This window comes from Vulpes vulpes, chromosome 8 (genome assembly GCF_048418805.1).
Source record: "Vulpes vulpes isolate BD-2025 chromosome 8, VulVul3, whole genome shotgun sequence".
Lineage (NCBI taxonomy): Eukaryota > Metazoa > Chordata > Mammalia > Carnivora > Canidae > Vulpes > Vulpes vulpes.
In genome coordinates, this window is record NC_132787.1 from 99,655,301 (window position 1) to 99,680,722 (window position 25,422).

Sequence of the window (25,422 nt, forward strand, 5' to 3'; positions counted from 1 at the left end):
AGAAACAAAAGGACGCCTAGAGGGCTCAGTCTGTGAAGTGTCTAACTCTATTCAGCTCAGGTCATGATCCCAGGGTCGTGGGATTGAGTCCCATTTCAGACCCCATGCTTAGCAGGGAGTCTGCTTTAGATTCTCTCTCTCTCTCTCTCTCTCTCTCTCTCTCTCACACACACACACTCTCACACACACACACACACATAAATAAATAAATAAACAAACAAATAAATAAATAAATAAATCCTTTTTTTTTTTTTAATTGCAAAAAGGGAACATGTTCTCTGCCCGGGGAAGTCAGGGAAGGCTTCCAGGAGGAGCCAAATGAGCTGGGCATTGAAGAGTGAGTAGGAATTGGGATCCGGGCGAGAGACACCCCTAGAACAGAATAGCACTCTATAAACACTAAATACGGGCCGACATTCAAACATCTGTGGTAGTGGTGGAGAGGAAATAGCCAGAGTGATCATCACGCACAGATAATGCCTCAGCTCTGCTTTTTAGAAACCATTAGTAGCCGCCTCCTCAGCCTCCCACCTTGTTCCCAACAGTGATTAAAAATAATCAGATTGACTAATTTTGAGTTACTCTCTCCTCTGACCCCATGGAGGTGTCAGTAAGCAGAGTAGGAGGAGAGGGACCACGGGAAGGAGTGGAAAGAGGTGGAGGAGGAATCCAGCCGCATCTCCCGGAAACACGAATGTAAAGGCACAGCAAGCTTGCACCAGGGCTCTCCGGTAGCAAAATTCACCTTTACAGACAACTAGGGCTGCTGCTTCCCAGTGAAAACTACAGAAAAGGTTTAGAAGTGTGTCTGTCCCTCTACCTTCCTCTTAGGAAAGAGAAAGTATATGCACACACATATATATATATATTATTATATGTAAAATAGATATTCATATTTATATGTGTGTATGTACATGTGTGTAAAACATATATGTAAAAATATATATGTAAAAATGTCCATATTAATATATATAAATATATATACCGAGACATGTATCTGTGTGGGCGCTGTGTATGCATCTATAGGTACGTATACACACAGACACACACGTATGTATTATTTGGAACCTATTGCAGCCTAACAGAGCCTGGCACCAATGCCCTCTGGCCTCATGGGCCAGCCGCAGGGTGAATGGGTGGGTTGGGAGTGGCCTTGCACACCTCCCTGGGTGCTGCGGTCTGCGTGCTTCCTGGCACTCGGGGTTCACAAGCACACCAGGATGCCAGTTACAGAAGAGGAAACTGAAACTTTGAGCCCCGAAGCAGCTTGTCCAAGGCCCACAGCTGTTATGTTAGGTGGTCAGGAGTCAGGCTGTCTTGTGATTGTCTCCTCTTCTGCTCTGCCTGCTGTGCCACCCTTCTGATAACCCAATGAGATGGGGCTAAGAATCATCTTGGACATGGCCCTCACCTAAAGCTCAGAAATGTGGAGCCGGGCAGAGCAGTAGCATCCCATCAGAGAGGCCTCTCCAGATCCCGCTGGTGCCATCAAACTCTCTACATTTTGCCCTGCAGGTGTCTGTTTACATGCTTCTGGGGACAGAGAGCTCACTACTTGATAAAACAATTGGTTCTAGTTGGGGACACCGGGGAGCCTTCCCTCCTTACAGAGCCATCTTTGAACCTGACCTTGTCCCATTTCTGGTAGGCTGACTTCCAGGTTTTTTTGTTTAAAGTAATCTCTATGCCCAGTGTGGGGCTCAAACTCATGACCCTGAGATCAAGGGTAGCATACTCTGCTGACTGAACCAGCCAGATGCCCCCTCATTCCTGGTAGGTTTAAGTATCTCAACAGCAAGCAGCTTAAGGAGTGAGTGCTTTGCTCACTTTGGAATCTCTGGGAGACCCCGACAGCTCCATGACATACCCCGCTCTCCAGTTCTCCTCTTAGAGAACCAGGAGAATCAGCCAGGGCTTCCTCGTCTCTTGCTTTTAGGGGATCTATGAGTTCTTCCTGAGGGGCTAGGCTGATTGGAAGACAAAGCAGTTGGGTATCTTCTCTTGTCCCTCTAAGGAGAGACCTCACCATGAGCTTTCTCCTGCCCTCTTCACTCTGCTACCCTGGCTGTACCGGAGGGTAAGCATTTCCTTTGGATGCCATTAACAGACAGAAGGTGAAGTTTGAAAAGGAAGGAGGGAAAAAGCATGGCTGTGGCATCAGGGTTGTGGCACTGAGTCACCATTTGACCTTGGACCTCCCTTCCCTTCTCCATCCACTACGAGGCAGTTGGGCTTGATGGTCTAGGGCTTTCCCTTTACGAACTTGACCCCAGAGAGAGTCATTGAATGCTGTTGAATCTGCATGTGGTCCAGCAAGACCCCGGTGTGAGGTTCCTCATCTGCATCACATCACATCATCACTGCCAAGTGACCTTGGAAGGTGAGAAACGGGCCCCTTACCTTTGTGTGGCACCCAGGGCCTCCATCAGCTTGGGAGCTCAGAACGGCTGATACGGTTCTCAGAGTAAAAGGTCTCGGCCTGCACCCCCAACCCCATCCCGATGCTGGGAGCCTTGGTGCGGCTGCCACCCTCGCTCTGTCCCTCTGCTCCAGTCTTCCCGCTTCCTGCAGCTCTGTTTGTGCTCCTTCTCTGCACTGGAAGATAGGAGAATCAGCTTGGGGTGCTTGGCTTAGCCCTGATGGCGAGCCTGCCTTTCTCTGGGACTTGGAAGCTGCCGGCTCAGTGGCCCAGGATGGGGACCTCATCTGACCTGCAAAACAGAGTCAGGCCCAGGCTGCACATGGGCAGAGATGCTCTGGGGAGAGAACTGTTACTGCGGAAAGCAGGCTCGGAACGTGTCTCCTGCAGAGACCTCCCTTCCCAGCTTGTCGCCACCTTGCTCTGCTCCTGACTATGCTGCTGGTCCGGGAGGAAGGGGAGCAGGGAAATCTAACTCATTTTCTTTAGTTTCCAAAACATGGGATACACGAAGCCTAGAAATGTGACAACATTTGCAAAGGCGTGTGTCCCTAGTTTTAGGGAACGACACACGGTCATGTGCATCGGAGTGGACTTTAGGTGAGGTCATCACGAAATGCTTGTGTGGCATTAAGGTTGGGAGCCCAGACTGGAGCCGCACCGCCTGGGTCGGAATCCTCCTGTACTGCCCGCTAGCTGGTGAGCTCGGACAGTTACCACACCTCTCATCCAACAGTTTCCTTGTCTGTAAAGTGAGAAAGCCCATTGCACCTGCCACTTAAGGCTGCTCTGCCCAGTAAGCCAGCTAGTCTATGTAAGTGCTCCAAGTGGTGCCCGGCACTCAGGAAGGACCCAAATCACGTTAGCTGTTTTTATCTCAATCTGAAGCCTTAGTCAGATTTTTTATTAAAGGTAGGTTTGGGGGATGTGCTGTGGGTTCAAGCATTGAAAAGCTATTTATTAAGCATGTTCTGAGGGCAGAACTAATCCTAGAAGAAGGAGTTTCGAAGCTGAAGTCAGCAGCAGTGATAAACACTCCAACCTCGGACAGGTGGCACCGTCTGGCTGTTAGAACAACCAGAGCATCTTAGGGGAGCAGAGGCAGCCGGAGAGATCCCTGAACCAGGAGGCTTCTGGGGGGGAACAGGGGGTGGCCAGGAGGGGATGGAGGCAGGAGACTGGAGGCAGATGGTGGGGTGTGAAAAGAAGGGGGAGCTCCACAAAGATGATGGAGGGATGGGGGAGCCCTTCTGACCAGGAGGAGGGGGAAGAGCCAAGAAGAGAGGGATCTCCTGAGAGGGCTGGTGTTGATCTAGGCACCCCGAGGGCAGCAGATGGGGATCCCTGCACTTAGAGTCCTACTCGGGGAGCTCAGGATGAGCTAGTGGAGGCCCCAGGGCCCAGGCAGGACGGGAGCGGCCCCGCTGCCCCACACTGAGAGAGCACAGGCCCCTCTGTGTGCAGAAGAGCCCTGGCCGGGCCTCCTCTCCTTGAAGGGCCCGACAAAGACCCGCTTGTTCTCCCCTGACATCAGACCTCGCCCTCAGGACTTCTCTGTTCTTCTGGGGCAAGATCTCACACAGTGATAATAGCGTGAAAGGGAAGGGAGGGAGCAAGTGAAGGCTGGCTCAGGCGTCGCCATGCCAACCCGCTCCCCAGCAGAGGCCAGGAAGGCGCCCCGCGTGCGCCTGTGCCCCTCGTGGGTCCTGCAGGGGACAGTGCCCGGGGCCGAGCGCCTGGTCCCAGCCGAATGGGAGCCGCCGGTCCCGGTTCTGAGAGGGGCCAGCTGCTTGGTCAGCGATGGACAGACTGTTAGAGGGTCAAGTGAATGATCGCTGCATATAATGGTTTGGTTGTTTTCTGGTTCCTTTTCCTTCTTCCCTTAAGTAAAGCAAGTGTTGCATTTAAACACCTGGGTTGTCGATTTGAACAAAGATTTATAGAGAGAGTTTTGCCTTTGGAAATTTCAGAAAGGCTTACTGTTCAGGTGGCGCAGTGGGTCAAGCGTCCGACTCTTGGTTTCGGCTCAGGTCATGATCTCAGGGTCGGGAGATCAAGCCCTGCATGGGGCTCCGCGCTCGGCAGGGAGTCTGCTTGAGATTGTCTCTCTCCCTCTCCCTCTTCCCCTCTACCTGCTTCTGCTCTCTCTCTCTCTCTCAAATAAATAAATAAATAAATAAATCTTTTTAAAATATTTTTTTAAAGGCTCACTCTGTAGAGCAATCTGTGAGAACATCCGGTCTAGCTTCTGTCTGATTTTTTTTTTTTTTTTCAGTGAGTAAACCAAGGCTGGGATAGCAGGAGGCAGTGTGAACGATGGGAAGAGTCAAGCCTTCCCAGCCATCTAGTTTGGGCTCCAGGACTGGGATCCTGTGCTTCGTTAAGCACTTACTGAGGACAAGACCTGGTCCACAGCAGGGCTCAGATAATCCTATCTCTGATTATTTTCTGAACTTTCCCTAGTTTTCCTGCTGTGCCCAGTGGGATCCATAAATGAAACACTCATAACACAAAATACATGTTAAACAGTGCAGGAGCAACTCCTCACTTCCTTTGTCCTAAAACAAGCGCTTACTTTTGAGCTATGGGCTGAAAAGGGGATTTGACACTGGAGCTTCCAGTCCTTAGTCTAGTGCAGAGCTTCTCAGACGTATGGCCAAGGCCACAGGTTAGTCTCTGAGGATAAACTGGTGTCTCCACGGTCTCTCCACGGTGCTTCCCACACTCCACTAGGCACCTTAGGACCTGAGGTCATTTAGTGGGTTCTGAGCTGGTGCAAACCACAGAGCAGCCTCAGACCTTGTATTTGAATAAAAATTTACCATCTTCAGGTAGGATTAAAGGACAGCCTAGACTGTACTTGAACCATCTCTGAGACTTCGAGCCCCAGAGCAGATGGAGAGCAAAGCTTTTACATTTAGTCATTTGTGGCCACGGACACCAGCCTGGAAACTCCAGCTGCAGGGTAAAGTTTAAATCAGGATAGTGCACGGTTGAGTCATCGAGAGCAGGGCTGGCCTTTAACATAAATTTGGAGATAAACTCGGTGAGTTTGTTTGTTTGGTTTCATTGTGGTCTCGGTGGATCAATCCAAACAGGGAAATCCCACGGTGACTTTGCTGCATTCTCTGTGTACTGTGGATTTCCTGCAAGAGCATCCTCTCTGTGAGAGCAACATTGTGCTTCTTATAGAAATAAGCTGTCTGTAAGCACAGGGGGAGGGGGCACAGTCACCAGTCGAGGATCTCCCACTAGCATAATTTACACTTCCTTGGGGCATCTGGGTGGCTCAGTGGTTGAGCATCTGCCTTTGGCTCAGGTCATGATCCCGGGGATCCTGGGATCGAGTCCTGCATCAGGTTCCCTCCAGGCAGCCTGCTTCTCCCTGTGTGTGTGTGTGTGTGTGTGTGTGTCCCATGCATAAATAAATAAAATATTTTTAAAAAAATTTACACTTCCAGAGTATTTTCCAGTTGTGCTGAAGTAAACTATAGAAACTTGTTTTGATAGGCTTGGGATAGAATTTCAACCTTTCCTCCCCCCACCCAACCCCTCCTGTTTTTTCTTTCTCTTCCACTCCAGCTGGAGTCAAGGTGATTCAGCCACAGGCCATGTTTCCCTTGGTGGAAAACGTGACTTAAGAAATTAGCAAAAGCAGCTGGGGAGGATGATTACTTACCCAAATGGTTGAATCTATTAATCCACACCCCCATCCCCCGCCACCACCACCCCCCATGCCACCCCCTGCCAATGGCCATGGCTCCATTGCTGGCAGACTGGTTAAGACCAGTCCTTTGAAATGACCTTGAACAGGAATTAAGTGAATTCTGCTGTTAAGTAAGCACTGGGTACTGCGGCTGTGAGTGTGAACACTTCTTACTACTAAGAGGAATAACATTTAGAAAATATCCAGGACTTTGAAATCCATCCCCCTGCTTTGTCCTTTTTACAAACTTCTGCTTTTGCCCCGCTTTTGCACTGCTTTTACCCTGACCCGGTCTGGCAATTTTAATGTGGGATGATAATGCCCCTTAGTGGAGAGCATGCTTAACTGCAAGCTCTTGTGTTTGCCCAAAGAAAACCTCTGTTTTAGCAGGAACACATCATTTTCCCAGTTCTGAAAACTGAACAGGGTACCTGCTTTTGAAGGTCATCGTGAGAATCAAATGAGATAATGTGCAGTCAGCGCTTAAAATAGCATGGAGCGCAGGACTGCCAGTGGCTGTGACAGTGAGGATTTGGGGAAATAGGGGATGAATGAGGTCATCTCTGGAGTCCCCAGGATTTTAGATTCAGGGCCCTCTGTGTCAGCAGTGACATGTCGTAGGAAAGGTGACTGAAGTACATCCTCAGCTGAGACAGGATCTCTCCCAGCTGGCCCACCTGCCCGGAGGCGGGAGACAGCAAGACCCACTTCAGAAAGTGCACCCACGGTTCAGCCTTACATATTCCCACTGTGCAGGAGTTTTGATTCAAAGAGGCATCCACGGGGGCGCCTGGGTGGCTCAGTCGAATGAGCATCCCACTTGATTTCTGCTCAAGTCACATCTCAGGGTCCTGAGATGCAGCCCCATGTCTGGCTCTGCAGTCAGCGGGAAGTCTGCTTAAGATTCTCTCTCCCTCTCCCTCTGTCCCTCCCCCAGTTCTCTCTTTCTCTCTCTTCTCCCCCCGCCCCCCCAAAAATAAACAAAATGTTTTAAAAGCAAACAAACAAAGAGGTATCCTCAAATGGGAATCCACAGTCCTGAGACATGTTATTTTCTGCCCATCCCTGACCTTGGGCCTCTCCCAGCGCGGCCTCCGAAGTTGATTGGCGGGGCCAAAGGTGGAGACAGTCACAGGCTTCTCTTTGTGAGAACTAGTCGCTGGCCATCTCCACCACGTGGGTGAGGCAGGCTGCTCCCAAAGCCTCTCCCTGTCTTTAGTTCACTTGCACATTACTGAGGCTGGAACTTGCCTTTTTAGATGACTCAAGTTTTCTTTCTTTCAATTTTCAAGCATAGCGTGAGATCCCTGTCTGTTACTTCCTATGCCAGAAACTAGTTATATCTTAATTAAACTAGGTGAAAGGAGGAAAAACATTTCCTCCCCTCTCCTTCCATCCTACCATCCCTCCTTCATCCCTCCCTCACTCTTTCACCCTCTCCTGCCTGCCCGTCCTCCTTCCTTTCCTCTTTCTCTTTCTAAGTAAATGGCTGGGACTCAGGAGATCTTGGATACAGCTTTTGGCATTCATGCTCTCACTTCTGCACTCACTTTTTTTTTTTTCATTTATTAGCAAACACGTATTCCCTGAGTGGCCTGCTGTGGATTCAAGCATAAGTCCTAGCTCCTGTCCTGGAGGTAATCACCTTCTAGGAAAAGAGGCAGACAGGTAAGTGGGAGTGACTGGAATGTGGAAGGCTGGTGTGTGAGGACTCCCTGGGCTCTGGTGAGAGGCAGAGGGCAGAGGACACCACCCCCCACCCTGGGAATGGGACAGGCATCAGTTCAGGCCCCAGGCAAGCGGAGGATGGAAGTCTACTTGGCAGAGAACTATACTGAGAGCAGGTGTAAACGCACATAGGAAAACCAGTCCCACCGCTTCATCATAACCAGAAGACTGGGATCTTCCAAGGGATCTCAAAGCTGAGCCTGTGACACCTGCTACTCCCAGGACCCCTCATCTCCACCCCCACCAAGGGGGTGTGATCTCACTCAGCGGTGAGGGACCTGGGGTTGGCTTTGCTCCAGCTCCCGAGTCTCACCAGTAGCCAGACGTCCACTGACAGCTTCTCCCTCCTGACTCCACACACAGCCTCCTTTTGCATGAAGCCTTCCAGTTTATTCCAGCCCAGATGAGTCACCTCTTCTCTTGCACCCCTTTTCCAGAACACTTTCCTTTCACCCAAATAACAGTCTTCCCTGGAACGTTCCGTCCTTTACTGTGGGCTTTGACCATGGTTTCTTGCCCTCACTGGATTGTGCTCTCAGACCACTTCAGGGACTGAGTCTTACTGAGCAGTGGCCTCTAAAATGAGCAAATGTTTGTATGTTTATTCCTTAACCATGCATCAACTTTCAATACTCTATTAAGGACTGTGCTAGGTATTGAAGATATTAGGGTCATTGGAAGGAAGAGGTCACTTAAATTTGGGAGCAATTGACACGGGTGAGGAGAGGTATTGGAATTCATTGGTGGTGGGGGATCAGCTAAATTATATTGAATATAAATTGGCAGATAACCTGGCAAAGCCAGTGGAGTTTTGGCAACTATACAAAATCTTTGGTTTTGTGGTACTTTCTAGAAATTTTGAAAAAAACTTATTATTAATTCCAAGGAAATGCTGCCATTTCCTGGGCAATGTAACTCGACATGGGATCTGTATTAACATCATGGCTTTGTCATCTCATGGATTTTTTTTTTTTTTTATTTGAAATTTGAAAGCCAAAGGACAGAGCTTTGGTATTTGCAAATTATCCCCAGCCTAGTGCCTTCATGTTGCAGTTGTGCTATTATTATAATTGCAAGGAGACCTGATTTGGGCTTCTAGGGTTGGGACATGGCAGGCCCTCAACTGCTTCTCAAATTCCAAAGGAAAAGGGGCCGAATTAGAGAATGTCATATTAGACCTTTGAATACACATGAGAGATTAAACCAGACTGTCCAAGCATTGCTTCCTAGAGCTACTTTGGGGCCACTTTGTTGAATGGATGAGATTCATTTGTAAGTTTGTATGCCTATGCGTTTCATGACATTTGCTGCGTCAAACACACACAAGGGCTTGAGAACCGTTTCTCTGACATAGTATAAGCATTCCACCAGATTCCAGAATTACTCCCTTTTCACAGACTAACTCTGTAGCACCCCCTGATTGCAGCAGTGGACAATTTTGATACAGCATGGGACATTTGAAAGTGCTGGGGCTCTGGCCTCACTGTCCTTGCCTTATAACTTGAAATCCAAATGGCTTCAAGGAGCAAGAGCAGGACGGCTCACAGAAGTGCTGTTAGTATGTAATGCTGTTGCATAAATGGAAGGTGCATCCCTATTCTAATTAACTTAGCTCATGATTTGGCACTAGGTTGCCTGGATACATATTTGGAAATTGTCACCCATTTTCACTGTATAAAACCCTAGGATGTTGGGACAAGGGGGAGTTCCCAGATCATTGAGCCAGTCCTGGTGGGCAACAGATGATAAGGGTGAGGCTCAGAGCAGGGAAATGACCTTCCTCAAGGTCCTGTAGCAAATAAGTGACTAAAATGAGATTAGGACGCAGAGCCCATGACTCTCTGCACACTCGGTGGCATTACAGAGGCATTATAGTCCATGGTATGTCCTGTGTCCTTCGAGCCTTGAGTTACACAATAACCATCTGACCCACCCAAGGCACCAAGCTGCATTTCTGCCCAGGAATGTCCCTCCCTGCTTCTGCTCTATGGTTGCAAAGTTCCTCTATAATCAGTCCTCAGCTGCTTCTTCCGACCTTCTCTCCCCCGACCTTGCTCCCCCCCTGCTCCCCCCCCCCATACACAATGCATTTTCTATCTTACAATTTCATACTGTTCCTCATTAGGACCATGCTCATTGGTCATGCATTTCCCCATCCCTTGTAGTAACCCTTCTCCCTCATTCTTATGCAAATGACCGTGTCTGACTAAAATATTAGATGACCTGAGAGCCTCTCCTCCCATGGGATATGGAGGAAAAAATTTGTTGACAGAGAAGCTCCATGGGGTCATGGGAACTTTGTTCATGAACGAATGACTACATTCATCCAAAATTGTATGTAAGTGTAGCATTCCTATTATGTGCCGGGCCCTATCCTAGGAGTTGAAGGTACATATGTCAATGGTAATAGAGATTTAAATGAAAAATAAAGACAGGGGATCCCTGGGTGGCGCAGCGGTTTGGCGCCTGCCTTTGGCCCAGGGCGCGATCCTGGAGACCCGGGATCGAATCCCACATCGGGCTCCCGGTGCATGGAGCCTGCTTCTCCCTCTGCCTGTGTCTCTGCCTCTCTCTCTCTCTCTATGTGACTATTATAAATAAATAAAAATTTTAAAAAATTAAAAAAAAATAAAGACAGTGGGGGTCGCGTAAGGTGAGGTGGGGTGAAATCCTATTTTGGACTAGGTGATTAGGTTAGGCTCCACTGACAAGTGGACAGAGGCCTAAAGAAAACCATGCAGATATACTGGGGGAGAGCATTCTAGGCAGAAGGATTAGCAAGTGCAAAGGTCCTGTGGCACAAAGATATGTGATAAGTTCAAGAAAAATGGTGGGGAGGCAGAGGTGGCTGAAGCAGAGTGAAGAAGGACGGGAAGTTGCAGATGACTCACTGTGGGGTACCATCACATAGGGCCTTGTTGACTGTGATAAGGACCTTTTTTTTTTTTTTGTACCTTACTCTAAGTAAAAAAAGACACCACTGAAAGGACTTAAGCAGAAGAATGCATGATGCAACTTTTAAGGTATCATTATAGCTTCCAGATAGGCAATTAACCAAGAGGTTGGGAACTGACAAGACCAGAGTTGGGGAATCTATTTAAGGGATGAGTATGATATTCTGGTCAAGAGGTGATGGCTTGTGGTTTGGTCTAGGGGCATTGGTGATGAAGGGTGTGAGAAGCAATGAGATTCAAAATATATCTTAAAAATGTTGCAATGGTATTTGTTAGGTTGGTTATGGGCTATTTTAAAAGAAAGAGAGAAGCCTAAGAGAACACCACCTTTTTTAGACTGAACATCTGGAAATATAGAATTGCCATTGGCTGAGTTGGGGAAGACTGGAGCAGGGCAATTTTTGAGGAGAGATACCAAAACTTTAGTTTTGGGCATGTTGAGCTTCACTTGTTTATTGGAGTCAAGTGGTCAATTGGATATACAAGTCAGGAATTCAAGCGAGGAGATGAACGCAACAGGTATGAATTGGGAAGTCATCGGCATCCATGTCTAAGATGGTATTTAAAGCCCTCACAGATATTAATAGTTGTGTAGGAAAGATGAGCTCTTCGTCATGGCCGGGAGGACAGAACTAGGACCAGTGGTTGGAACCAGAAAAATAGCAAGAGTAGCAGTGAGTTATGACAACTCACTTATGCATCTGGCTGCTTACCCATGCTGTCTCATTATTTCTAAAAATCACCCTTGAAGAGGTTAAAATAATCTCTGTTTTACTCATATTGAAACTCCAGCTTGGGGGGGGAGTGAAGTAAATGTTGTTAAATACATTGATTAAGACCATTAAATACCCAGCGCATAAGCTGGCTGAGCTGGGATGCATCCCCAGTCCTTGTTGCCGTTGCATCAGTCAGGAAGCAGATCACAGCTCAGTTTAAGGAGTTCAAGGGCATGGTCTTTCTCTCATTTTTGAGAAACACCTTTCAGCTGAGAATTTCTGCCAGCAAAGCCCCCTCACCTTCAAATTAGGCATGGCCTGAACATCGGACACTTCAGGGGCCGCGGAAATAAAGCCTGAGGGGACACGCAGTGCTGCCCATGCCAACACGGCACATGGTGTAAAGCAAGGGGGGACAATTTGAAAAAAGACAGAGTCACGCTTCTGCTCTAAGCACCAGCTACAGTTTTAAGCAAAGACATTGCCAGGAGGTGCTTGTTGATGTCCTTTCCTAGTTCCAGAGGTCAGAGGACAGCGCCCACCGTCCCAGAAGCAGGTGCTCATTCCACGCTGGCCATCTGCAGGCACCCTGCCCTGCTGTCGTCTCGGCTAGGCCCTGCCGCAGGCACAGGAGCGCTGTGGGCTCCATCTAGGAGAGGAAGATCGGAGGGGCAACGTGACTTGTCCAAGGTCTGCAGCTGATACATGGTACTGTTGAGATCTGAACTACTTTGCAGACTCCCAAGCTCCTGCCTATTGCACTGCACTGCTTAGGAAGGGACAGGAGAGAAGAGTCTGGACTGCTGAGAGCACCTTGCACCCGATCAGCCCAGTGTCCCAGCATGTGCTTCCGGGGACGGCCAGCAGAGGGGACCACGCACCCGGTTTCTCCAGCCCGAAGCCATGTTGAATGAGCAAATGTCTGCAACAGACTCTGAGATCTAAATGTCTCCTTGGCAGGAAATCCTCGAGGAGCACTGCGGGGTTGTGCAAACAGCCTTACAATGTCCGCTTGTGTGTGTGCACTCGGCTTCGCCTGCGTCGCCCACAATGCTCTGTTTTTTTTGGATAATGGGGCTCTGTGGACCCATACGCCTTGTCATGCAAAGGGAGGGACCTGTATTTGTCATAAATGGGCTCTTGTATGATGAATAGCCATGCAAGTGAGCGCAGCAGCCGTTCAGCACCCAGCTTCACGTCTTCACCGAGGCGGTGGTCTGAGTCGGCTTCTCCCCTTGCTCCAAAGCAGCAGTGCAGTGTTTCTTGCTAAAAGGGAAATGACTTGTTTGCATGGTGGCTGCAGTTTTTGCTACACGAGACAAGAGGGGCAGAAAACGAGTTTTGTGGTCAGGAGCTGACTGCATGGCGTGTACTACACTAGCTACTTAACCTTCATTATCTTTATTTACTCAATAGCAACATTGCAAAGGAAGTGTTATGATTTGCATTTTACACGTGAAGAGAACTCAGATTCAGATGAGGAGAGCGACTTGTCCAAGGTGTCCAGAGCCCCTGCTATTCCCACTGAAGGACTCCCTTTCCTTTGCAGTGCGGTCCATGGTTCACACACTTGAAGATGCCTTCCTCGTCCCGTCTGATGCCCATACACCGAAATCAGTGGTTTTAAAACAGATGAGGAATTTCCATTCTGGGCTTTGGTGTGTCTACAGTACCGCCTGGAATTACATACAAAAAGAATATGTGGGTCTGTGGGTGTGTGCATTTTTCTGAGAAGGCTGATTTTCGACAGATTCTCAAAGTCATCTGTGATCATAAAACTACAGAGTCAAGCACCCCAAAGCATGTCTATTTTGGGAAATGCTCATTTTCCCTGACCTCTTCCTCTTACCAATGACTATTTTCTCTGTGGAGTTTACTCAGAGCTGACATCTCACTGTTGTTGCTATGCCGTGACTACTCATCTCACACTTCCGATCCGTTTCAGCAGACATAAGTGAAGAGGGCTGTGTGCTGGACCTGTGTTTGGTGCTCAGTGGGGAGGAGTAGGGAGGATGAACTGAAATGGGTAACATTCTGAAAATGAAGAAGACATAGGCCTTGAAAGAACTCACAGCAAGGAGGGTGGTTCATTCAGCCTGGGAGTCAGGTAGGAGGTTTCGGGGAGGGAATGCTATTTGATTTGGGTCTTGAAACATAGACAGATCATCGGCAGGCAGAGGAGAGGGGAAGGGCATTCCAGGCAAAGGGAATAACATAAGCAAAAGGGAAAAAAAAAAGCAAGAAGGAGGCCAGAGCTGTTGGCACTGTCCATATTCTTGTGTGACCAAAGTACATAGTGTTCAAAACAGCTGAAACTTGAAAGGGAGATTTGGGTCAGATTTTATGGCCCTGAATAGCATCTAAAAAAAAAATTGTACTCATCTTATTTTGACAGCCAGCTTGGAAGATAGTTATGCTAAAACATGCCTTCCTTCTACCCAACTAACCTCACGTCCCACTCAGCCATGGAGTCTGCCTAGGGAAGCAGCTCCTTGCACAAGAGCCACGTCTCCCATTGCTCAGCAAACCCACCCCACCCACCTCTCCCGTTCCAGCCTATGTTGATGGTCTTCATCATTTGCTTGGGGTTGAAGCCAGGGATTTTATTTGAAATGTCAGTTTGGTTTGCCACGAACAATGCTTTGAAATCAAGCTGATCACTGCCTTCAGAAGCTGGAAACAAAAGCAGAACCACCTCTGCCTCTGAGATTTCAAGGGAGGTTTTCAGGCCTTTAGATGTCCTTAATGCTTGAGGTATAATGGAGCATGCCTACTTCCCTTGGCTTCAGATTCTTCTGGTTTTTAGTATATGTGAAAGGGCTTTTGTTGGTCTTTTTGGAACTTTTATAATTTTTGACATCCCACACCCCCCAAAATAAATTTGACCTGGGAAGTAGTAATACCCCTAATGCTTTGACATGTCAATTCCAAGTCTCCTTTGGTATACAGGTGGGCCCCAGTTTAAGAAATCTCAGCATCTGAAAATCTAGACTTACAAATCAAGTCAACCCACGGCACTGGGGTGGGTGGGATATTCCAGGGGGCTTTCACTTCCCAGAAGATTTCCTTTCAATAGCACCTCCTTGTGCGTCAACCTGCTAGGTCATATTTCACCACCTGACAGTGAACTACGGAGGCCAAGAAACTTAAAGGACAAATGTGTGACACAGCTGCCTATGGAATGAAAACCAGACAGAGACAAGGAGAAATCTGGGGTTTTTTTTTTTTAATGTTATGTTGTAAGATAGCAGAAATGGAAGAGATTTAATCCACCAACATTCGTCTTGCACGTGGCATTTCCTGTAATGTGCTTGGAGACTGGTATGTGATCTGATGTGCTTAGAGTATCTGGTGATGCATTAGTGGGGATGAGGGAGGTGGAAATAGTGACTGGAGGTGATAAGGAGATACTGTGGCAAAGGGAAGGCATGGAGAGGGGTGGATCTCCAGTTGATGTGAAAGTTAAGTGGATAGGCTTTGGTCAGAGAATGGATCTGTGGTGTGTAGTAGGTGCAGAAATCTCAGATGACACTGGTTTCTGGCTCATTCAATTAGTTGAACGATGGTGCCTTTCACTGAACAAGGGTTGGGAGGGGATCTTTGCAGAGGATCTTAAAACCCTCCCCCAAATCACTGTGCTTTCAGGAAATTCGCTTAGATTTGCACTCCTGGAGCTGAGGAGGGTCCAGGTGGGGTTGAGAAGTCTTCAGCATATATATGGGTAAAAAACTGGGAGTCTGGACGGTCTCATCTGGGAGGGCGGGAAAGGCGTGAAGAGAGACAACTGGAGACTGACATTTAAAGGTTAGATGGAGGAAGTGGAAATTTGAGAAGGAAGATGAGAGGAGGGAGGAGCAGAGGTCTTCCAGCATCTCGGAGAGGAGGGGTTTGATCCAGAGCGCATGCACCAGGACTCCTGGGCAGCTCCTCCCTCAGAGGGAGGGACCCGGCACTTGTTGAGCTACTTCCCTGAGAAGGGATTCTGGATAAGGGGGATTTATCATCCCAGAGAATAGACAGTGCTTAACTACATCACTGATGGTCAGAACAAGCCAAATTTTTAAGTGACTTCTCGCTGTTTCCTTTTGGTTTCTAGACTGAACTGAGGCCATCCCAGAGAAGTCCAATAAATACCCAACACAAGTGGCATTTCCAAGACTAGCACTTAGGTCCCCAGGCTGCTGGCTCTGCAAAGGGTCACTTTCCCTTTGAAATTAGGCAAAACTGGCCTGGGTGGGCTGAGACTGTCAGCCCTCTTTCTGGATAGCCCGTTTTCTCATAACCGTTTTCTTGATTTCACAAGTGAAAGGGAACAAATTCACTAATGACTTCCCAGTGGTGGGCTGGTCCAGAGCAAAGCCCCAGGTTGATCGTTTCCACATTCACTAACATTTGAAATTGGGGGGCATGTTGACATTCATTCCCTGAAAAAGAATCTGATTTTTGCCCTCGTTTCTTGGAGGCTTTTTGCTGCTCTAATATTGATGTTTATGGGGTAAATTAGCTATGATGAGGTAATAGTCTATTTTAGAAAACTGAACTCAGATATTGAGAGGGCTATTTTCAACCTGCACTTAATCGTTCAGTTCCATAATGGTCTCTTGGTATTTTTTTTTTTTTGAGAATTCCCACGGATTGCCTTACAACTGGACTCAAACAGTTTGTATTCCACGGGGAATGCCAAGCCCTTTTGAGGGACACCATGGTATTAATGATCGATGAGAATATTCAAGGCATTTTCCCATTTGAGTGCCATTACTTGTAGTGTTAAAACGTTTTGAAAACACATTTTAGCCATTAACTCATTTTTATTGTCAGATGAAAGTGCTTTAATAGACTCGCTCTACTTCAGTTTTCCTCCTTCATCTCAGAATGAAATCATCTGTTGGATTCTTGGCAACCCATCCGGCAACACAACAGAGAGCCTTACGACTTCATTACAGGAGTGGCAGATGGGGAAGGGCATTCCAGCCCAGCCCAGCTATCTAAAATCACTAACCTGGCTTAGCAAATTCCAGCTCCCGGAATTTATAAGCTGAGCTACTTTATTCCATCGGTGCATTTTTTCCCCCAGCAAAGCAGGTGCTTATTTCGCTTAGGCAATGTACCTTTATTTTAGTTGAGAAGTGTTTTTTTTTTTTTTTTTAATGCCCTGCATTTTGTATCTGATATATTATAGGCTGAGGGTTAACTGGTTTTGCTTATAATTCAAAGCAGTCACGTCGTGTAAATGTTGTACCAGGGGGTTCTGTGGTTACCAGAGAAAGTGTCTATGAGCTGTATGAATAGCAGACTCTGGGGGCTGAGCTCTTTCCTCCTGGGACAGCTCCCTGGATGCTGTTGATGGTTCATGGGAGGTGAGCCAGAGGGGTTGCTTGCTTTCCAGGACAATGTGGGGAGTCTGCAAGCCTCTGGTGTCACTGGCAACAGCTGCCATCCTGGTCCTTGTGATGTTTTCTCCAGCTCTGAACCTTGTTGATCAGATTGAAAGGTAGCTTGTCTTAATAGCCCTCCTAAATTCACAGACAGGCCCCAGAAACATTCCTAAAGCTGGAGCTGGCCTGCTTTTCTCTATTCTGCTGGGGGAAATCTCGGGATGCTGTTGTTGTAGTTAGGAGGTCAGACTTGGGATAAAACTACGTAACACTGGCCTGAGACACTGGCCTGAGAGCAGAGATCAGGTTCCCGTTGGAGCTCTGCTCCCAAGGCCAGGCAAGTAACTGACCAGGTTAGCAGTTCCTAGCTTTTTGAAATTTCAAAAACCAGTAAAATTTCAAAATAAACTTTGGGGATCTGGGATGCAACTATCACCTTCACTTTGTAAAATAAATAAAAACACCACAGCATAAAAATGTTTGAACAGCTTTAGCTTTTTGCAAGGCTCATGACATAGCTTTTGGTTTTCTTATTTTGCCTTAGACCAGTTGATGCTGTGGAACCACTGGGCAGAGCATTCTTAAGGATTACTTGTTTTTTTTAGTGTTAACTATGTGCAAGCCCTTGTGCTGAATCATGGGGATAGAGTAAGGTGTAAAAACAGCCCTGCCCAAGAAGACTTCACCTTGAGAGATATAAGGGAGAAAGCATGTAATCATGGTCCAGGCTGATAGGCATTGTGACAAAGTCAACACAGCATGTTAGGTGAGCAGAGGGAGGCAGAGCTCACTCGAGGGAGTGGATTTGTTTTACCTGAGGTCATGCCAAAGAGTAGGGAAGAGTCAGGGGGCTCCTTCTGAAGGTCCTAGTTTCCAAACTCATACTTCAAAGGAGAATTCCAGGGAGGCACTTTCCAAGAACCAGAGTGCTTAGAGGGCAGGTGGAATTGGATTCCAGACCCTGCTCTGCCACTTGTGGGCTTGAGCAAGTCTCTACATCTCTAAGATTATTTCTTTATCTCTAAAATTGAGATAACAACTGTTCCTACCTCATATGGTGGTTGTAAAATTTTAAATATGGTAATACATGAGAAGCTCTCATCACCATGGCCTGTAAAGCATTAAAAAATGCTCGTTGTCATTATAATTGTAGACAGAAGGAGAAACATGTGCAAGGGCCCTGAGGCAATAAAGAACAGGCCCTTTGAGAGAAGGGCAGGGTGTGGGTGGAGTGCAGGGTCCCTGGACAGGGAGGAAGAGAGGGGTCAGAGGAGATGAGCAGAGGCCAAGGGGCCAGGTTTTTCTGTGCCCAGTGCATGTATCTGGAATCTGGCTGCATTATATCCTGCAGGCACTGGGGAGCAGTGGAAGCATATTAAGCAGGAAAGTAACATAATCGGATTCATGCTTAGGGAGAGGGCACTGCCAGTCATATGGAGATGGATGGCAGGGTAACAAGCCTGGAATCAGGAAGATCGGCATGGGGGCTATTTGCTGGATGCAGCTGGGCTGAGGATTGGAATTAGGATAAGCAAAGTAGGGGCAGAAAGAAGTGAGCACAATTTTATGAACCATCCTTGGAGGTATCCTTGTTAGGTGGCCCATGAGCCCACCCTGGCGAGACCTTAGGAACTTGGTGCAGAAACCCTCCACTGGCATTGCAAGGCACTGCACTCTGCTTTCTGTGTCTTAAAGAATGGATTGGATGTCTCATTTACTTTTTGTGGTGGTGGACAGAGCATGAGACTGAGAGGCAGAACATCTCCATTCTGGTCGCTTCTTCTTCAACCCTAATGTATTTTAGGTCCTTGAGCCAGTGCTTTTAAGTAAAATAGGAGCTTTAGAAAGACGATCCCAGTTCTAATGTAGAATGTATTGTGTTGACCTTTGGGACTCTGGATCAGGAAGTCCAGAGTCCATCTGGAAGACTTTGGGAAGGACAGAGTCTTCCTATACCTGACCTGTGAGTTCTGGTCTGTAAAATGGGTCCAGTGACACCTTTTCTACATTTGACACATGCTCGTGTTGAATGAAGATGGATTTTTATTATATAAATATATGTCGTTGTTGTTTTCATGATTGGTCTGTGGCTTATGTGCTATCTTGCAGAAAAATGTTAGGGTTGACCAGGACTTCTTATTCCCCAAAATACTGAGTTATAGATAAAAAATCAAAGTCTTTGATTTCTTAAAATCTTTGTACCAGGGGCAGGGGTGGTAAGTATTGTACATTCTGGAAGGTATCAACTCATTCCAAGTGCTAACAAAACCCATCCCTTCTGATAGAGGCACTGGGTATTTGTCATCTTAGACCTTAAGGAATAATATTAGAAGATAAACCCCTGCAGGGTGGGGTGCCTGGGTGGCTCAGTCAGTAAAGCTGTGCCTTCAGCTCACGTCATGATCCCAGGGGCAGGGTATTGAGCCCTGGCATCTGGCTCCCTGGTCAGAGAGGAGCCTGCTTCTCCCTCTGCTCCTCACTGTGCTCATGCTCTCTTGCTATCTTTCTCTCTGTCTCTCTCTTTCAAATAAATCAATAAAATCTAAAAACAACAAGAAAACCCACCCTGCAGGGCTACTGTATTATCTGTTTTTGTTCTTACCTTCTGTTCTTTATTGACAAAGGTAGTTTTGGCTTTGGAAATCTCTTTCCAAATAGTCATAACTAGTAAACAAATCTTCTGAGTGCCTATTCACTAATCAAGAAAATTGGTGTTGAAATTCTGGTGGATGTAGGAAAAGGTCAGCAATCACAATGATGCCTGCACCCTGGGCCTAAATCCTTTGTTATGTCTTACTGATCGTAAACAGATTAATTTCCTCTCAAACTATCACCACATTTTTTAAAAACAAGCTCAAATTGGTTTTTATTTGGTTTTACACTTTGGGAATACAACTAATACTATTATTCAATTTTTTGCTTCCAAACAAAAACAGAGTTCCAACTAAAAATGTGTGTCTGTGCATGTGTGTGTGTCCTTTAATTTCCTCCTCTCTTTTGGAACTGGAAATGTTAGCAGAGAACTACTTTTTAAGAGAATCTTTGTTTCCTACTGAGGAGGCTTAGAGCTAACTCCCGTGGAAGTGGTTTTGCTCTCAGAGCCAAGAAAGTAGTCATAGAAAATACCATGTGCACATCCCAAATTGTCGCCCCTGGGAGATGAGAGCCTCCCTTGGCAGGGACATGCGGGCTATCTCTGTAGGCACTGTGAACACTCCCTTAGTGACTAGAGAAACGCCCTCCTTCTAGACTATTTGGGGGGGGAAAAAGTGAAAGAAACCATTTCAAAGTTACATAGCAGTAAAAGAAACTTGAGAAGTAAGACTTCTGTATTTAAAAGACTTGACCAGTCACCCAACTCATGCCTTTGGCTGGCCTCTCGTCCCTAAATACCACCCCTACCCCAGGTGGAGTGCTTCTCCTGGCCAGTCCCGATCCATAGGATTCTTCATGCCCTGGGGACAGCTCACATCATTAAGCCAGCTATTCTGGGAGACTCCACCTGCCATGGTTTTCACATCCCTCGCTATCTATCGAGGGATTGAGCAGTGCTAGTGTGGAGCAGGCTACTTTGGAATGGAACAGAAACTGTGGATCCTCTTCCAAGAAAAGAGAGTGCATGCATATAATAATAGGCTAGCCTGCCTGCAATTTCCACAGCTCATGGACTCCCAAAGTCCCCAGACAAATATCTCCTAGGGGTCTGAAGCTTCAGGTTTCCTCCTTGAGGGAAAAGAGCATAGATTTTGGGGTCCCAGACTCTCAGTGTCAAATGTGACTCTATCCTTTTTTCTCCTGTAGTGCTCAGAAAGATGCTTTATCCACCTGAACCTCTTTTTCTTCCAATAACCATGAAGATAATTATAGCAAGCTCAAGGGTTGCTGTGAGGTTTGCGTGAACCAAAATGTGTGAAAGCTCAAGCATGGTGCCAGGCACACAGTAGACACTCAATAAAATTTGGATGTTCTTGTCTCTCTCCTGTATAGTAATAGAACAGTAAGCTATAATCACCCTGATTGGTTCTTAATATATACCGAATACATACTATTACCTTCACATTCAGTTAACATTTTTGAGCACGTACTGTTGATCAGAAATTTGTCGTATGCTTCCTTGATAGATCACATTCTTAAGCAGGTTGCTGTCTCCCTAAATAGAGTATCACGTGTGTGCTGAGACCCTGCCTTCTGTCATTGAGTACCCCACCCCCAGTGCCCTGTGCCATCAGGGTGTTCAACAAGTAACTGAGTAATTCCCTTGGGTAATTGTTACAGGTGTCTTTTTTTTTTATTTTTAAAAAAACAAAGAGGGAAGGAGGAAGAACCTTCCCACCAAACTGCTATCAGATCTCTGGTGTCAGGATAGGAGTTTGCTTTTCCTTTTAATTTGGATAGGTCACTGTCATCAAGAGAATCAGTGTTGAAGAAGGCCAACACTGGAAGGAACCAAGCCTCGCAGGATCAAGTGGGCAGTAATCCTTGCCTCCTCTTCTTTAATTGCTGGCAAATCTATATGTTACCCCTCTGTCCTTTGGCATTTCATTCCTTTTCATTGGAGATGTTTCATGAGGCACTTTGGTGGAAGGAAGGGTTCTCTTCATTAGGTATTTGTGTTTTCCTTGGACTTTATTCTGTACTTATGAAATGGGACACAATCGTAGACACAACCATTTGGTTAAAACTTGAAGTTTTCAATGATTTTTCTAGAATTTACTAAAAGAGTGACCTAGTTGTTCCGGTTTTCAAAAGCAGTTGTGTATGCTTGGAATTTTTGTGTTGGAAACAGCTAATAATGTATACAGAGTTATCTGAAGACCTCAGCCTCTAATTATTATAAACTTGCATAAATATTGTTCTTTTGAAAATTTGTGGTTTTTAAATAAGGATTTGTATCTTTTTCAATCAGCTTCTATATTTAATTTTAGTAATCCTAAATTTTCTAATCCCTAGAAAATAGACCTTCTCCTAGGTATATTTGGAAGATAAAATAAGAAAAATATATCTAAAATACAGTGTTTGGCACATGGAAAAGTATCTTACAGTGCTAACTATTAATGCCTTTAAGTATTGACCTGATGATAGTGAACGTGATTGGCATAAAGAAACATGGATCTTATGAGGCCAAACATGAAAGATGAAGAGAAATGGAACTTATATGAGTCAGGAGATATTATATTTCCTCAATTTTCTGAGTGTCTTAAACCATAAAATGAGTGGTAATGCTGAATAATTGTAGCTAATATTTGCATGGCATTTTGCAGTATACACAATCTTTTCACACTCATTTTATATAGTTTTTACAACAATATCATACAGAAGATGTTATTATGTAAGATGAGGAACCCAAGGCTCATAGCTGAAATGAATTGCACCAGAATAATGGGAGAATTGGATGGCACTTTATATTTGAGCAGTTCTTTCAAATTTTTCTGTGTGAAAAATCTACTCTATACATCTTTTGAGAACATCAGTTGGCCATATTGTTATTTGACCTACGCTGTGCTTCCGATTCTCAAGACCATGTCTTAGTCTTTATCAGAGAATCCTAGCTTACAATGCCATGGGAAAACAGGTCCAGCCAAAAGCTAAAGCCAACATGGCCAAGTACCCAGTGGACCTTTGCTTTGGTAGAGAAGAGGTAGTCCTGGGAAAATCCAGCCATGGAAGAAGACTGGTACCCCTAAGACCAAAAGGCCATCCAGAGTGGTAACCGATGGAAAGAGAACCACCTTCCAATGAATGCTAGGTGTCCAAAAGCAAGAGACCTCTCAAGTAAAAGAGTCAGAGGTCAGAGATTTTATTTTCAGGGCTCACCCCTTAATAAGCACTTATCCAACTGATATTCCTTTCCTTTCTTTTTATCTGTTAGCTAAGACCTTGTTCTCTTCCCTTGCTGCACCCCTGCCAGACTCTCCTCGAAGAAATGAATTCAGATCTCACAACACTCAGGTGCACGCTGTAGCTATAGCAAGTCCCAGGAGGGCTTCATTTTAGGATGATTTCTGAAGATGCCAAAGGAGTTGTGTGTGTGTTTAAAGTAAGCCTACACCTCACACCATAGACAGCATACTCTTTTCAGTAATAAATATGCTCTATACATTATTATTTGATCCCTTTTATGCCTTGAATCCCTCTTACCATCCTCCTTTGTGACTTCTGTTTCTAGTATTTTAGTACTTGAACATCTACATTTTTAGCTATACTTCGCTCCATCAAATTGGTTCTCCTCTCCCTCTTACAAGGGAGAACTTTCCTATCCCTTGAACTTACGTAAACAGTTTCTTCTTTTGAATACTGCCAAGAATCATCTTCAGAATGCTCATCATCCATTTAAGTGACTCAGGTTAAGGTCCTCCGAGGAGACGCGGAGCACCTGCTGGCTTTCTGTATTCTTTCTGATATAAGTTCCCGCACCATAAGGGAGAATGGCTAGTAGCTGGCATCCCTTGGGACAGACCCAGCAGCAGGTCTGTAGCTGTGGCGTTACCAAATACAATGTGGAAACGAGAGTCCCCACTTTCTCAAGCACAGCCCTGGACTGCCTCCAAGCTGCTCTGCCACCCATTCAGCTGCGAAACCCTTTCTGTACCCACGGGAGCTCTAATGCTTGGCTCCTCCTCAGATATGAATGACTTTCCCTGTCTGCCCTTAGCCAGAGATTTTTCTCAACTGTTTCTTAGCTATGATCAATTTTTCCTTTTTTCTTTCTATCAAAACAAAAACAAAACAAACACAAAAGGCAAACACCAAAAAATAACAAAACACAAAACTCTGCTTCTTCAGCATAACCCATTTGTTTTTGTTTTGGGGACACTGAATCTTGGAAGGGATGGTTTCTTCTCCTTTGCTCTGGCTAGCAGAAGCTCAGGTCCAAATCAAACACTCCTCTGAACTCAACAGAAGTCCTTATGGCCAAGATGACCTATAATTCACATACTGCTTGCCTGTCTACCTTTGTCTTCCTAGTCTACTTTAATTTTTCTCCTCTCCCCACTTTTGCCATATAAGTATTTGCATTCTCTAATTATGTGTAATAATGTATCATAGGTTCTTTTATTGCACAAGATAAAATATTAAAAATAACCTTCTCATTAATGAATTAAACCAGCTCACTAGTAACATGCTACATAGAAATGTATTTTATATGCACTGAGGAGCTATTTGCAAAGACTGCAGAGTCACTGACATGAGGATTATGGCTGAGGCTCTGGTGGAACCCCATGGATGAGGATCCCCTCCAAGTGGACCCCCGGGATCTCTTCTCAGTAACCCTCTGTGTCATGTTAACTCATTTTGCAGACCTTAAACCAGAATACACTTCCATGAATTCTTGTTGATCTTGAAGAGAAGTGGGAAGCATCAAATCTTTCTGTACTTATCAGAAGAGTGTGTATTGAAGTGCAGGTTCCACGGGACTGGACTTGACCTCTAATACTACATAGTGTCCTATAGTCATCGTTTCGGACAGTTCCTATTGAGGATATGAAACATCTAGAGTACTGAGAGTTCTATAATTGACCGCAGTTGATATTAGGATCATGTTGGAAAATGTTTGACCATATCAACCAGCCAGCTTAAATGACCTTTTGAACAGAAAGAATTCTGTAGCCAGCTGATATTTGAATGTACTTCTACATTTGTTCCTTCCAGTCTGTTACTAATTTTAAAGGCTTGACATATTTCCCACCCAGGTAGTCTGACAGTAAAATCACGCACAAGACAGAGTTTTAGGAGGAAGCTAAATCCATTCAGGTCTCTTGCGACACATTAATAGTGCAAAACCAGGAAAATCAAGAATAGTTAACTTCCATTAAGGCATTTTATGTGAAAGTTGGGACTGCTACTAAACAGTAGAATCATCTTCCTACCAGAAGCGTCTCTGGGTCTGAATTGGAATTGGTCATTAAGCTGGAAACACATTCCTTCCAAGAGACCCAGGAGGGTTTGTGAATGATGCCCAGTGGCAGGGGTGGACTACACCAGTTCTGAGCTTTAATTTGGCAGGATCTAGCTCATCCAGAGCTTTGCTCAAAAATATCTTTAAAAGAAATGTGCGTAAAGGCATGAGAGGAAGAGAAAAATGACAGAACAGGGAAGATTCTTTTGGGAGAAGCATGGTGTTTGCTTCCTAGCATGTGTGCTGTGCATGTGTGCATAGGCGTGTGTATGTGTGTGCACACATGTGTATGTGCATGCCCAGACAGTCATATACCTCAAGAGGGCAGAAGTCTAAGAAGTATCTTGTCTGACCTTCTGCCCAACACGTAATTCATTTTTATATTATTTTTACAAGTTGATAGAGCACATTTCTCCTTAGACACCACTGGTTACAGGAAACTCACTATTTCACAAGGCAAATCCCTCAATATTCAGACAACTGGACTGGTTACATTTTTTTTTTTTCATGACATTGAATGAAGATCTTGAGTTAGTCCTTCAGTGACCCCACCTCTCTTCCCTAGAGCTGCATACAACCTATTAATCCATCTTCCATGGGATAATCCTAAATAAGAATTTGAAGGGT

The 25,422-nt window shown here is 45.8% G+C and overlaps 1 protein-coding gene across 12 annotated transcripts in view; it reads left to right on the top strand.

Moving 5' to 3' along the window:
• CYRIA (CYFIP related Rac1 interactor A) overlaps positions 1 to 25,422 on the top strand; it is a 103,452-nt gene that overhangs the window by 47,053 nt on the left and 30,977 nt on the right. For 7 of the 12 annotated variants that reach the window (XM_072767669.1, XM_072767670.1, XM_072767671.1 and 4 more), the window contains one exon: positions 7,698 to 7,793. The exons of the other annotated variants lie outside the window; for them this stretch is intronic. The gene's annotated coding sequence lies outside the window, so the exon portion shown is untranslated. The remainder of the gene's footprint in view (positions 1 to 7,697; positions 7,794 to 25,422) is intronic. 12 annotated transcript variants of the gene reach the window in all.